Source organism: Procambarus clarkii, chromosome 42 (assembly GCF_040958095.1).
Source record: "Procambarus clarkii isolate CNS0578487 chromosome 42, FALCON_Pclarkii_2.0, whole genome shotgun sequence".
Classification (NCBI taxonomy): Eukaryota; Metazoa; Arthropoda; class Malacostraca; order Decapoda; family Cambaridae; genus Procambarus; species Procambarus clarkii.
Window position 1 is genome coordinate 7492553 of NC_091191.1, and position 13440 is coordinate 7505992.

General features: G+C 47.1%; 1 protein-coding gene and 1 long non-coding RNA gene across 2 annotated transcripts in view; one reads left to right on the forward strand and one right to left on the reverse strand.

Moving 5' to 3' along the window:
* The window catches only part of LOC138373595 (uncharacterized), a 392875-nt gene that overhangs the window by 264229 nt on the left and 115206 nt on the right, over nucleotides 1-13440 (forward strand). The gene's annotated exons all lie outside the window — the stretch shown is intronic.
* The window catches only part of LOC123770294 (calcium-activated chloride channel regulator 1), a 238110-nt gene that overhangs the window by 11515 nt on the left and 213155 nt on the right, over nucleotides 1-13440 (reverse strand). The gene's annotated exons all lie outside the window — the stretch shown is intronic.

The following is a 13440-nucleotide window of genomic DNA, read 5'->3' on the forward strand; positions in this document are numbered from 1 at the left end:
TTGTTGGGTCCCACCACAAGTTGAACTACAAGGAGCGAAAGAACACTGTTTCAGTGGCTAAGGAATTCTTGCATTGTCAATGCAAATTGAAAAACTGTTTTTAAAATCATCCATTTTTTGTAAGTAGCGGAACTCGTTAATCAAGAGAGATTAGTGAAGACATTGATCTTTATATGTCCTCCAATTAGTTATGTGTATGCCAAGGACGTGCATTTATCTACAGCTTTTTTGTTCAAAGATAGAATTGAGGTAGACCCGAAATGAAGCTAAGTGCATCATATAACGCCTGCACTACAGGTCATAAAAGCATCACGTCTAAGGTGGGTCAAACCTTTGTTTATCAGTGTAGAAATGCAGCCAATGAGAAGCCAGGAGCCTAAAATCGCTATAAGAGAAAACTTAAAACTCTGTAACATGATTCTCTAATGTGCCACGAAAACACCAAATGTAAAAAATTGTCTTCTGAACCCGTGGTCATAACGGGGTCAGGCCTGAGGCTGTCTACGCTCGGAAGATTAAACCGAGACATCGTTAGCAAAAGCATTCTCTGACTCGCGAGCGACCATACCTGGCGTCGGCATGGGAGCAGCTAGCAGACTTAGCCAAAAATTTACATCACCACAGTGTGTGTGGCTTATGAAATTACAACAAAAGTTATCACATTACCAGTATTTTACTCTGAGCTCGCAAGTGATAATGTCAGGAAGTTACATGCTTTTTCACCAACAAATTCAAGAGTTCTTGTAATCAACACCATAATCACTATAGCATATATTCTTAGTAATTGAATAAAGTGCTCGTGGAGTCGTAATTATTACAATTATCAGGTATCTCAAAATGAATAAAAATGTTCAGAACGCAGGAAGAAATTTTCCTAGTTAAGGAAGTGGGAAATAATTAAGCGTTAGCAGAGGGTGTGGGAACGAGCGAGAGCACTCTGGTAGATGAGGAAGTGCTGGGTGTGGTGTGGTGGTGGTGGTGGTGTGGTGGTGGTGGTGTGATGGTGGTGTGGTTGTGGTGGTGGGTGTGGTGTGGTGGGTGTATGGTGTGGTGGTGGATGTGGTGGTGGTGGTGTGATGGTGGTGTGGTTGTGGTGGTGGGTGTGGTGTGGTGTGGTGAGGTGATGGTGTGGTGGTGTGGTGTGGTGGTGGTGGGTGTGGTGTGGTGGTGGTGGGTGTGGTGGTGGTGTGGTGGTAGGTGTGGTGGTGGTGAGGTGATGGTGTAGTGGTGGGTGTGGTGTGGTGTGGTGAGGTGATGGTGTAGTGGTGGGTGTGGTGTGGTGTGGTGAGGTGATGGTGTAGTGGTGGGTGTGGTGTGGTGGTGGTGGTGGTGTGGTGGTGGTGGGTGTCGTGTGGTGTATGTAGTGTGGTGGTGGGTGTGGTGTGGTGAGGTGATGGTGTAGTGGTGGGTGTGGTGTGGTGAGGTGATGGTGTAGTGGTGGGTGTGGTGGTGGTGGGTGTGGTGTGGTGGTGGTGGTGGTGTTGTGGTGGTGGTGTTGTGGTGTGGTGGTGGTGTTGTGGTGGTGTTGTGGTGTGGTGGTGGTGGGTGTGGTGTGGTGTTGGGTGGTGTGGTGGTGGGTGTGATGATGGTTGTTGTGGTGGTGGGTGTGGTGAGGTGGGGTTGGGCGGAGCTGGGTGAGGAGGTTAAGTGGTTGGAAATCATACCGTCTGCCTGCCTGTTTTCCTGACTTCTGCAAGACCTTGTAACTTGTAGTCAAGCTAAGGTACTCATGCCCTTACGCCACGTTTACTCACTAATTTTACATATGTGTATGTGTGTATACGCATGTGTACAATATTTCTTCCGTCTAGTTCGCCTTAAAAAATTATTTACACACGTTTTCAGCACATATGATTTCTTAGCTTGATTGAGTCTCGCCATCTTCACGATGCTGAATTAAACGACTGACCATTATTAATTCTATCAATTTCTGTTCTAATTTTTGCACATGGTGACTTAGTTTCTTCTTTGGACTTAAATGTGGTATCTTTAATAGATTGTTTCCTTCGTTAATTTTTTTTATTTAAAACATAGGCGATTTAATTATTATATGGATAGATCATTTGGCATTCATTAAAAGGGATACTGAGATTGCCAGTGTCCTTAAAGTAAAGTAGAGGCGATGTGTTTAAGGTTCAAATGTCTCATCAGTACAATCGGAAATGTGGACTATTGGTAGAATTGCAATTTCGCCAAATAAAACTTAGCATGGCGGTAATGGGAGTTTGTGGTCTCAATTTGACTAGCCAACTCACTCTCACACACGCACGCACACGCACACGCACACACACTCACACTCAGGTGGAAACTTGAGTACCCAGATGAGCGATAAAAATATTAGAATTTTTTTTTTAGTGTCAGTAGAGTAGTTAACATTAGAAAGTGATGTGGTGGAGGTAAACTCCATACACAGTTTCAAATGTAGATATGATAGAGCCTATAATAAGCTCATAATTTTGTACACCTGTTGATTTACAGTCAAGACGTGGGACCAAAGAGCCGAAGCTCAACCCCCCGAAAGCATAACTAGGTGAGTACACACACACACACACACACACACACACACACACACACACACACACACACACACACACACACACACACACACACACACACACATCTCCAGGACACAGCATCTGTCTGTGTATTAGAAATATATATGTAGTAAATATGATAGAAGAACCCATGCCATCTACCTTACCTAACGATACACAGAAAACGGATATTTGTAAACCGCTTCATTTAAAAGTACTTGGTTATTTGGTCCTACCTACCTGTGAGTTACCTGTGGCTGATCAACAGGACTATGAATATTAGCTTACGGTTACTCAGGTTGCAGGATGGTGATTGGATAAACCAGAGAGGTACAAACTCCCAATTGCAACCTTCATCACGAATCGAGGCCGATGCTAGGAAAATGGCATTATTACAATGCTTTAATATTTACTAATAATTCGCATTTGCAGTGGATTAGATAGCGTATAAGATGCGACTTATCTGGTGAGAGGACAGGTTGATCAATCGACCTGTGTTTTATGTATTTAGGATGGCTGGCGGACGGCCTTATTTACCCAGTCTGAACTGTGTACGCCTGGATGTGTCTCACCCCAGAGCAGGAATTGGATTTGTATTGAGAAATTATAGCCTTGTCTATGATAGACAAGGCTATAGACGTTATTGAGTAACGTCTTCGATATCGAGGCATCTAAGTACCGTACTGAATTCCCTAGTCCTCTCTCGTATTCATATATATTGTTATGTCCCTTCATTCTATCTTTTCTATCTCCCCTCTTTATATATATATCAGACATATAGTCTCTCCTGTATTCTCATATATCCCTCTTCTTAAATCTCTGTGATATATACCCATTAAGAAAATCGGGAGGAGCCATGAGGATTCGAACCTGCACACTGGGCACTCCCAAGCACATGCGTTATGATTTTTTTTTTAAATTTCAATGTACGGAAATTTCAGACTTCATGACAATCGAAGGAGGTTGCTATAGATGCAGATATTTCTTAGTGGCACTGGGGCCGACCTCCAACTGGCCCATGATATCCCTCTCCCCCACCATGTGTCATACTAGAAAGTTGAGTCCTTTGCCCTATTTAGTGCAGGTATATTCTATTGTATAGATACTGACTCACTTTTACTTTATCATATCTTTCTGCATATGATTTATCTCCATCATTGACGAGTCTCTTCCCTTCCCCCCATCTCTGGGGGCGCATCTCCACCCTCTCCTCCATCTCTGGGGGCGCCTCTCCCCCCCTCCCCCCCCCAACTCCATCGTTTGGGGAGGGGGGGGGGGGCACCTGTCGAGGTATTCAGGGGGGTCACAGGGAGCACACAACCAAGGTCGAGGAAGGTCGTCTGGCCACCTTAATATATCATGTTTATCGCCCTATAAAATAACCACCATTGCAGGATATTATGTTGCATTGTAATGGTTGCATCGCCGTGTCTGGGTCTTCCAGGCTGGTCGACTTGCATGGTCGTCCAGGCTGGTCGACTTGCATGGTCGTCCAGGCTGGTCGACTTGCATGGTCGTCCAGGCTGGTCGACTTGCATGGTCGTCCAGGCTGGTCGACTTGCATGGTCGTCCAGGCTGGTCGACTTGCATGGTCGTCCAGGCTGGTCGACTTGCATGGTCGTCCAGGCTGGTCGACTTGCATGGTCGTCCAAGCTGGTCGACTTGCATGGTCGTCCAAGCTGGTCGACTTGCATGGTCGTCCAGGCTGGTCGACTTGCATAGGCGTTTATGAAGGTCGCCATAGGAATTTAGTACGCCGAAAACAACGTCGTTAAAGCGGGTGGGATCGTTGCAAGGTTATTGGGTCAACCGGGTGACAGGTGGATTGGGACGGAGACCGGGAAGACGAGGCTGATGGGACGGGTAATGGGAGAGCTCCCTGGAGTTAGCTCCCCTTAACTAACTAGTCTTAATTAACTAACTTAGAGAACAAACTGGAGTTAGGCCAAGTAACGGGGCTAAGGGAAAGGTGTTTCTTTTTAATCTGAAGTGTGAACTGAAACGGCTGTTTATAAAAACCCACGAGTTTAAATGTTTAACACGGGTTAAACTTGTAACACGGGATCAATAAATAATTGTTAACGTGTTAATTGATAACACAGTATCGATAAATAAACACGTCGAGGAATTAAATGTAGGTTTCTAAGCTTAAGATAAATTTAGAAAATTTCAGCTTTCGTCTCTGGTATTCCTTCGTTAGTGCACTAACCAAACAACTAGGTGTTGGGGAGGAGGTTGATTTCAACGAAACCTGTTGAAAAGTTGTATATTAATCCATTCAGAACAGTTACTTTGTTTCTATGCAACAAGGAGAAGCAAACTCTATTAGCTAATTTTCAGAATTTTTCAATTTTCAGCCAAATTAATTTCTCAAGCTATATAGTCGTAATGGCTTGGTGCTTTCCTCCTAAAAGTTCCCTTCCCTCCCTTCATCCACGTCGGAATTTCTCTTCTTCTTCTTCTTCTTGATCAATGACGATTTCTTTCAAACCCGCAGGTGCCACACGCGGCTTCCTTGGGCTGGACGGTAGAGCGACGGTCTCGCTTTATGCAGGTAGGCGTTCAGTCCCCGACCGTCCAAGTGTGGTTGGGCACCATTCCTTTCCCCCCCGTCCCATCCCAAATCCTTATCCTGACCCCTTGCAATATAGTCGTTAATGGCTTGGCGCTTTCTCTTGATAATTCCCTCCTTGGTGCCACACGCGGCTTCCTTGGTGTCGCATGCGGCATGCTGCGGGCCACACGCGGCATTTATAAAAGTATCCATCGAATATATGTTGGCAAAAGTAATCGGTAAATGGATACATGAATGACGGAGATTATTCACGACAATTCCTGGAAATGGAAGTATGCTTCGCCCCCCCCCCCCCCCGCCCACACACACTTTTAAGTTGTGGCTGAATGCATATTAATTATTAAAGTGTAAATCCATTGAAACGAGGAGTGCCATTATCAGCTCTCCGACTCTTCAATAATGTGTCGATGATGTCGATGCTCAGTGTTTTTGGCCCGGCTGTAAAAATGCCTGTGTGAAGGAATATGAGAGAGAGAGAGAGAGAGAGAGAGAGAGAGAGAGCGTAAAGGAAAGGGGGGAAAGGGCGAAGAGGAGGAGGTGGGAGAAATAAGAATACAGTGATAACAATGTTAAATGAGAAAGAGAGACACAAGTGAACCAAAGTTTCTAAAATGGTTTCCGAAAACTCTAGACGGATCCGATTAGAATGAGAGTGCTGGGAGCCCGACCACTGCTGGCGGATAAATGAGGGGGCGTGGGGTGGAGGGGGGCGTGGGGTGGAGGGGGGCGTGGGGTGGAGGGGGTGGGTGATAGTTGATAGGAACTATCAACTGGGGGTGATAGTTGGGAGACAGAGAAGGATGTGGGGGGGAAGAAGGGGGAGGGGGTTAAGATGTGGCCGAGTAATGTAATCTTGAGGTGGTGCTGAGAATGATTACGGGCTCACCATAGCCCGTGCTACATGGACATTTCATTCTGAGCAGCTAAATCTAAAACAACAACAGCCGAGGATGAATAGTCTCGGGTCGGTTATGCCACGAAAACTGAGAGAGGGCCGGATGGGGGGAGGGGGGCAGCTATGTATGGGGGAGGGGGGGAAGTGATTGACTGGAAGATCCTTATGGGGGGAGGAGCAGTCTGGGCTGTTGTTCTGAGCCCCTCTCGACCCCTCCTCTCCCCCCTTCGCATCCCAACTAGTCCAGCCACCCAATTAATCATAGCAGCCAGTGCTCCTGTGACGGGTCCCTCGATCACACCAGCTCAAGACGATTAATCAATCACTGGGCAATCTAAAATTTTGAAAGCTATTTACAGCGAGGGGGGAGGGGAGAAAAGTGAACTTGAAGTAAAAATGGTCTAGTGGTGCGGCTGGAGTCTACTCCAGGTGCACTATTGTAGCACTCTCTTCTCCTTGCCTGCAACTCCTATTCAATCGTGGTATATCTGACTCGCATTTATACACCTGTCCAAAACAGGTATAAGTGGCTCCTCCCACTTAATGCACTAAATCTCTATATTTCCATATTTTCAAAACTCATTTACCTTAACATTGAACACGAGAATAACAACAAAGAGTCGAACATAACATCCCAACGGAACTTAACACGGGTCACAACCATAACAGAAACAGCTACACACACACACTCGTCACACAAAGTTAACAAGTTCGCTTAGCTAACTACAACACACAAGCACACCATAAACAATTAGCTCAAGGTGTACAATCACCACACAAGCAACAACAGACGCACACAAACACTACGCAGACAGGGAACGCAACACCAGCCCAACACGGGGGTCTGGGGCTGCAACACCCCCCCAACACGGGGGTCTGGGGCTGCAACACCCGCCCAACACGGGGGTCTGGGGCTGCAACACCCGCCCAACACGGGGGTCTGGGGCTGCAACACCAGCCCAACACGGGGGTCTGGGGCTGCAACACCCGCCCAACACGGGGGTCTGGGGCTGCAACACCAGCCCAACACGGGGGTCTGGGGCTGCAACACCCCCCCAACACGGGGGTCTGGGGCTGCAACACCCCCCCAACACGGGGGTCTGGGGCTGCAACACCCGCCCAACACGGGGGTCTGGGGCTGCAACACCCCCCCAACACGGGGGTCTGGGGCTGCAACACCCCCCCAACACGGGGGTCTGGGGCTGCAACACCCCCCCAACACGGGGGTCTGGGGCTGCAACACCCGCCCAACACGGGGGTCTGGGGCTGCAACACCCGCCCAACACGGGGGTCTGGGGCTGCAACACCCCCCCAACACGGGGGTCTGGGGCTGCAACACCCGCCCAACACGGGGGTCTGGGGCTGCAACACCAGCCCAACACGGGGGTCTGGGGCTGCAACACCCCCCCAACACGGGGGTCTGGGGCTGCAACACCCGCCCAACACGGGGGTCTGGGGCTGCAACACCCGCCCAACACGGGGGTCTGGGGCTGCAACACCCCCCCAACACGGGGGTCTGGGGCTGCAACACCCCCCCAACACGGGGGTCTGGGGCTGCAACACCCGCCCAACACGGGGGTCTGGGGCTGCAACACCCGCCCAACACGGGGGTCTGGGGCTGCAACACCCCCCCAACACGGGGGTCTGGGGCTGCAACACCCCCCCCCAACACGGGGGTCTGGGGCTGCAACACCCGCCCAACACGGGGGTCTGGGGCTGCAACACCAGCCCAACACGGGGGTCTGGGGACGCAACACCCGCCCAACACGGGGGTCTGGGGCTGCAACACCAGCCCAACACGGGGGTCTGGGGACGCAACACAGAACTAGACGCAGTTCGTTGTTTGGCTCTCAGAGAAATTGCATAATTAATTCAATTAAATGTGTTAACTGTGTCGTTTATTCACGCGCTTGGTGGGGGTAAGGCGTGAGCTGGAGGGGGGGGGGGGGTTGATGGGGGGGGGTGTGGTTGATGGTTAGCTTGTGATGAAAGGTGGGGGGGGGGGGTGAGGGGCGGAGATGGGGTTGATGTGGTGACAGAGTGCTGGCTGACGTCGAGTGAAGAATGTATACCTCACGGTATACAGGTGTATTAATGCATTTATATGTATTTTTGTTTAAAAGAGAAGTGGCATTCATCTTTCCTCCCTCCATGATACTCTCCTGCCTTCCTCGTTGACACCCTATCTCCTCCCTGTCTTAATTCTGCCTTCCTTCCCTCCTTCTCCCTCCTTGTGTCACTCCCTCCCTCCCTCCCTCCCACCTCACCCGTCGCCAGCAGCTCCTGGTCAACCAGGAGCTCAGGTAAATTCCGCTTTTGTGCCACAACGAATATGCTTTAAATGGGTCATTAAATTTTGGTGTGTAGTGTTGTGACTGTCGCCTCCAGCCAGCTGTGACACGAGGCAGGTGGTGAGGTCAGTGTGCTCAGGAAGGGGGAGAGGAGAGAGAGAGAGAGAGAAAGGGATATGAGGAAGAGTAAGGAATGGTATCTGGGAGGAAGAAAAAGGAAAGCGAGCTAGAAGAGAAAACATGGATTAAATTTTGGGGTGAAATGAAGAGATGGTTGTTAATTAAACACACTAATTACTTTTAGTCTGGGGTGAATATTTCACTTGTCATAGTCATTTGTTGTTGTAGAGGGCGCCAGAGTAGCGCTTTGTTACAATGCCACTTGAGTTAAATATGCCAGAGTTGGCGTTGTGTTCCTTAGTTATGCGTAAGGAATTTTACCTGTGGGCGGGTGTAACGCCCACACCTTACCTGTGGGCGGGTGTAACGCCCACACCACCCACACCTTACACCGAGACGTGTCGTGCAGTCAGACAATACACATCTCCGCGGATTTTCAGATAATTACAATCTTTTGTTATGGTGTTCGATCCAAACATGGTGTAGGAGTATGGTGGCGTTGGACACAAGATCAATACTGGCGACCTTAACACGCAATCCTGTTTGCTTAATACAGCAGGTGATCGTTGTATTATAGAGATCTCAAGCTCTCGTCCAGGGAGTGGTTGATGGCGTGGGTGTTGTACCGGCCCATCAACCCCCTTATGAAGCAGTAAGTTGAAGGATACCCCAGAGTTGGGGCCAGCGGAAGGTTTCGTCTACGGAAGAATACCTCTGTGGGGTTATCTTCTTGAGGTTATCTTGAGAAGATTTCGGGGCTTAGTGTCCCCGTGGCCCGGTCCTCGACCAGGCCTCCACCCCCAGGAAGCAGCCCATGACAGCTGACTAACTCCCAAGTACCTATTTACTGCTAGGTAACATTGACATCAGGGTGAAAAAAACTCTGTCCATTTTGTTTCTCACCGGAACCCGGGATCAAAGGATCACGCGTACAGTGTTCTGTCCGCTCAGCCACCGGCTCCTGCATATATGTCTCTATGAGAGACATATATTTAACGTAGAAGAGAATACACGGATAATGTCTACGTAAAACGGTTCAATTGGAACCACTGCACTCCCCGCTGCTCCACAACCATGCTGTAAAGGAAGTAATTAGGTCATACTGGTAATTTTAGAGTTGTACATTACCCAGGTGAACCAGGACCAGTTGGCCTGGACACCGCAACAACTATTTGCCTCTGGCAACTCTTTATCAACATTTCGAGCCAGGGATAAAATTGCATTTTCTGTATGCCAAAAGTGTCTGTAAAGTTGCATTTTCTGACTGTATGCCAAACTGACTAACACTGCACTCTTGGATACTAGCAACCAGGTAGATTATGATGGACAAATGCACAACATGCACACACACACACTTGTATGTACAGACCACACAAAGAAATTCACAAAAAAGGCATGGAAAAAACGCACGCAAATACTTGTATGCGTGCAGTGCCACCAAGACAAGGACGTCTAATATCAACAGGACCTCTCAAGCTCAAGGTAGTCTTGTTGAAACAAGCGTATGCTAAATTCGCCTTCTGGAATGTCCAAAGATGGTAAATAGTGACGACTTTTTCTAAATCTTCGTTACTTATAAAGTTAAACAGAACCCCGCTAGCACTCATGGAATAAAGAAGCAATACGAGCAACAGCAGCACCAGCAGCAGCACCAACAACAGCTGCAGCAGCAGCAGCAGCAGCAGCACCAACACCAACAACAGCTGCAGCAGCAGCAGCACCAACAGCAGCAGCAGCAGCACCAGCACCAACAACAGCTGCAGCAGCACCAGCAGCAGCACCAACAGCAGCAGCAGCAGCACCAACACCAACAGCTGCAGCAGCTCCAGCACCACCAACAACAGCAGCAGGAGGTATCAAAATTAGTGTTGAGACCGAGGGCATCACTAAGAGTCGGACATGAGGCGTGTTTAGTGCCGCAACTCACGCTAAAGCTGCCATAATCGGTTTATATAAACCCACTTCACACCTGGCCCAGTGGTTTATATATTTATGGAAGGTGATACTTAACGTAAGTAACAGGTGTCTAACGCAGACTCGCGCCATTTAAATCTTAAGTACATTTAATACTCGTTTTATTATTTTTCTCTCTGACGAATCATTTTCGAATTTCATTTAGGAATTGGAGATGTTTGAACAATATCATTATATGGAGAACCTAACGAAAATAGAAGCGTCAAAGTATATCATTATTACATCAACAACTTCATTAAAATGAGTGCCCGGACGTAGTCGTTGAAGTGCCAAAATCAATCAACCAATCAATCAATCAATCCAGTCAATCAGTAAATCATTTAATTGAATTAAAGACAGACATCACACTCCATTTAAAATCAGAGGACGTCATTTGCTAGTAGTGGTTAGATTAGGTCTTGTATTTTATATGTCGATAATTCAAAAACGTTTTCCGGTTTGTATTTAATAATACAAACGTCTACCTTCTGGGAGGGTCCACCACGACAGGTTGGTACCTTTGGGTACCTTTGACCCCCCATCGTTACTGTAACTACTATCATTTTAGGAGGCTGGGCTGAATTTCCCATGTGACTCTCTATTAATGAACAGCCGCTCTCAGTGTGGGGAAGGTCAGTGGAGGATAGTGAGGATAGTAGCCCCACAGGAGGCCCTTCGTGTGGTCTGAGATAGTTATAAGTACCATTCCCCCTCTCTCGAGATTAGACCCGTGTCAGACCGTCTCTCCATTGATGATTTATTGTTAATTTTAAGCAGCCGTCTCCTCTCCTCCAAGATATCTGATGCCTTGAAGAAAAACGGTTCGAAGTTGTTGGGTCGAGCGAGCCTGCTTATTAAGCCTCTTCCTTCTTCTTCTCTTCCTTCTCCTTCTGCTTCTCTTCCTTCTATTCTTCCTGCTCTTGCGCCTCCATTCACACTGTATTTGCTTTGGTTGTTGTATTGCGTTTCCTTTATCTTGTAAAGACTAATCCATCGTCTCATCAGGCCAGTAGATGGTATTCATAATATTATGATTGTTTAGAATCTAAACTTGCCATTATCTAAAACAAAAATTCTTAGTAAATATATACAGGACAGCACTTTTCCTTGCACATACCTTTTATCAGTTAATATTAAAATGGAAATAAGCGAAGGAGAACTTTCTGTGTGTGAAAGTAGATGTGTACTCACCTAGTTGTACTCACCTAGTTGTGCTTGCGGGGGTTGAGCTCTGGCTCTTTGGTCCCGCCTCTCAACCGTCAATCAATAGGTATACAGGTTCCTGAGCCTATTGGGCTCTATCATCTACAGTGTGTGTGTGTGTGTGTGTGTGTGTGTGTGTGTAGATAGGTCTGACAGGGGTGTACGAGAACAGATGTGCTGTCTGTGGTAGGAGTGAGAAGGGGTCCATTAATAAATGCATAACTCTCCACTTCAAGTGGTTAGGCACCATTCCTTTCCCCCGTCCCATCCCAAATCCTTATCCTGATCCCTTTCAAGTGCTATATAGTTGTAATGGCTTGGTGCTTTCTCCTGACAATTCCTTTTCCTTCCCCGACCGTCAAAGTAGTTGGGCACCAATCCTTTCCTTCGTCCTATCCTAAATCCTTATCACCACATCTCATCTAAGTACTACATAGTCGTAATGGCTCGGTGCCATCTGATAATTACCTAACCATCGTCCCACATGCAAGTATTATCCAGAGAGTGTAGCTGACAGCGTTCTCTTGCAATTATAATGTTAGTCGGTTGGCAGTCAACAAAGTTTCAGACAATATAAATTGTAAAGTGGTTCACTCCTGTCTCTCATTATTGAATGCCTTTGTTCTCTTGTAGGAATGTTAAGAATGTGCTCACCGGCCGAAGAAATAAGGAGCAGAGTATTATTATATATATATTTTTTAATGAAACCCGAATGGAACCTTGCATAAATAAAGTTTAGAAACACTTTTAGTGACAGAAGCCCCGTGTTGGCGAGTGCTGAAGAATTAACAGTTAAGCGATTGCCCTTCCGTTGCGCCTCACTGGACGGCACATACTATATTAGTCACCAGTGCGATATATGGCGGTTTATAGTGTCATATATTCAGAGGTTTAGCAGGGAAATTACATTTACTGAACCTCGGTTCACATTGTGGAACCCGTGCGCTCACCGGAGTAAGTTTTATTGCGTCTTGCATAATGGTACCTCGACATCAGAGACCATGTATATTGTCTTGTTGTTGGCCGACCCACCCCGCGCCCTTCATAGGGGCCGTGTCGCTGCCTGCCTGTCTCTTACGACTGCCTTTCTTAACAAGTGCCAACCTTCGTGTCTCATCCTCTCCCTTATGCGAGTGCCAGCCTCCTGTTGCCCTCCCACACAAGCGCCAGCTTCCCTGTCACACGAACCGCTGATGGGCATCTATTTTCTCGTTTCAAGTCGACGATAATGAGGGTATAATAACGGGAGAATTATTGAAGGTATCCTTTATGTGACGTTGGGTCAGGAATGTAAGGACTTTCTATACTCCATAATCTCTCTAATGCACATGTATGAATCTTTATCATTTGAGTAAAGATATATATATATATATATATATATATATATATATATATATATATATATATATATATATATAATATATATATATAATATATATATATATAATATATATATATCTATATATCTTGACTCATAATAAAGATGTATATAGCTCACAAGATGGTCTAATCTCATAAAATCTTCCCTTGACACACTATGCCCCCATTTTTGCCCCAAGAGCCACTTATTGGCGTCAGTAACTGTATGGGCTTTACCCATACGCATCTATTTGTATAGTTGGCGTATATACCCACTTTTATACACACGTTTCTACCCATCCACATTCACCTTCTGACACCCGCCATTATCGCTTAATAGGGGCTACAACGAGGGCATTACCGGGAAGGATACTAACTACTCCTTTCACCTTAAGAAATATACACTCTACGCGAAAACGGTACAGAGGGTAGCTACCGTCGGGGGCCCTTGACAACGCCGCGGGGGCCCTGACAGCGCCGCGGGGGCCCTGACAACGCCGCAGGGGCCCT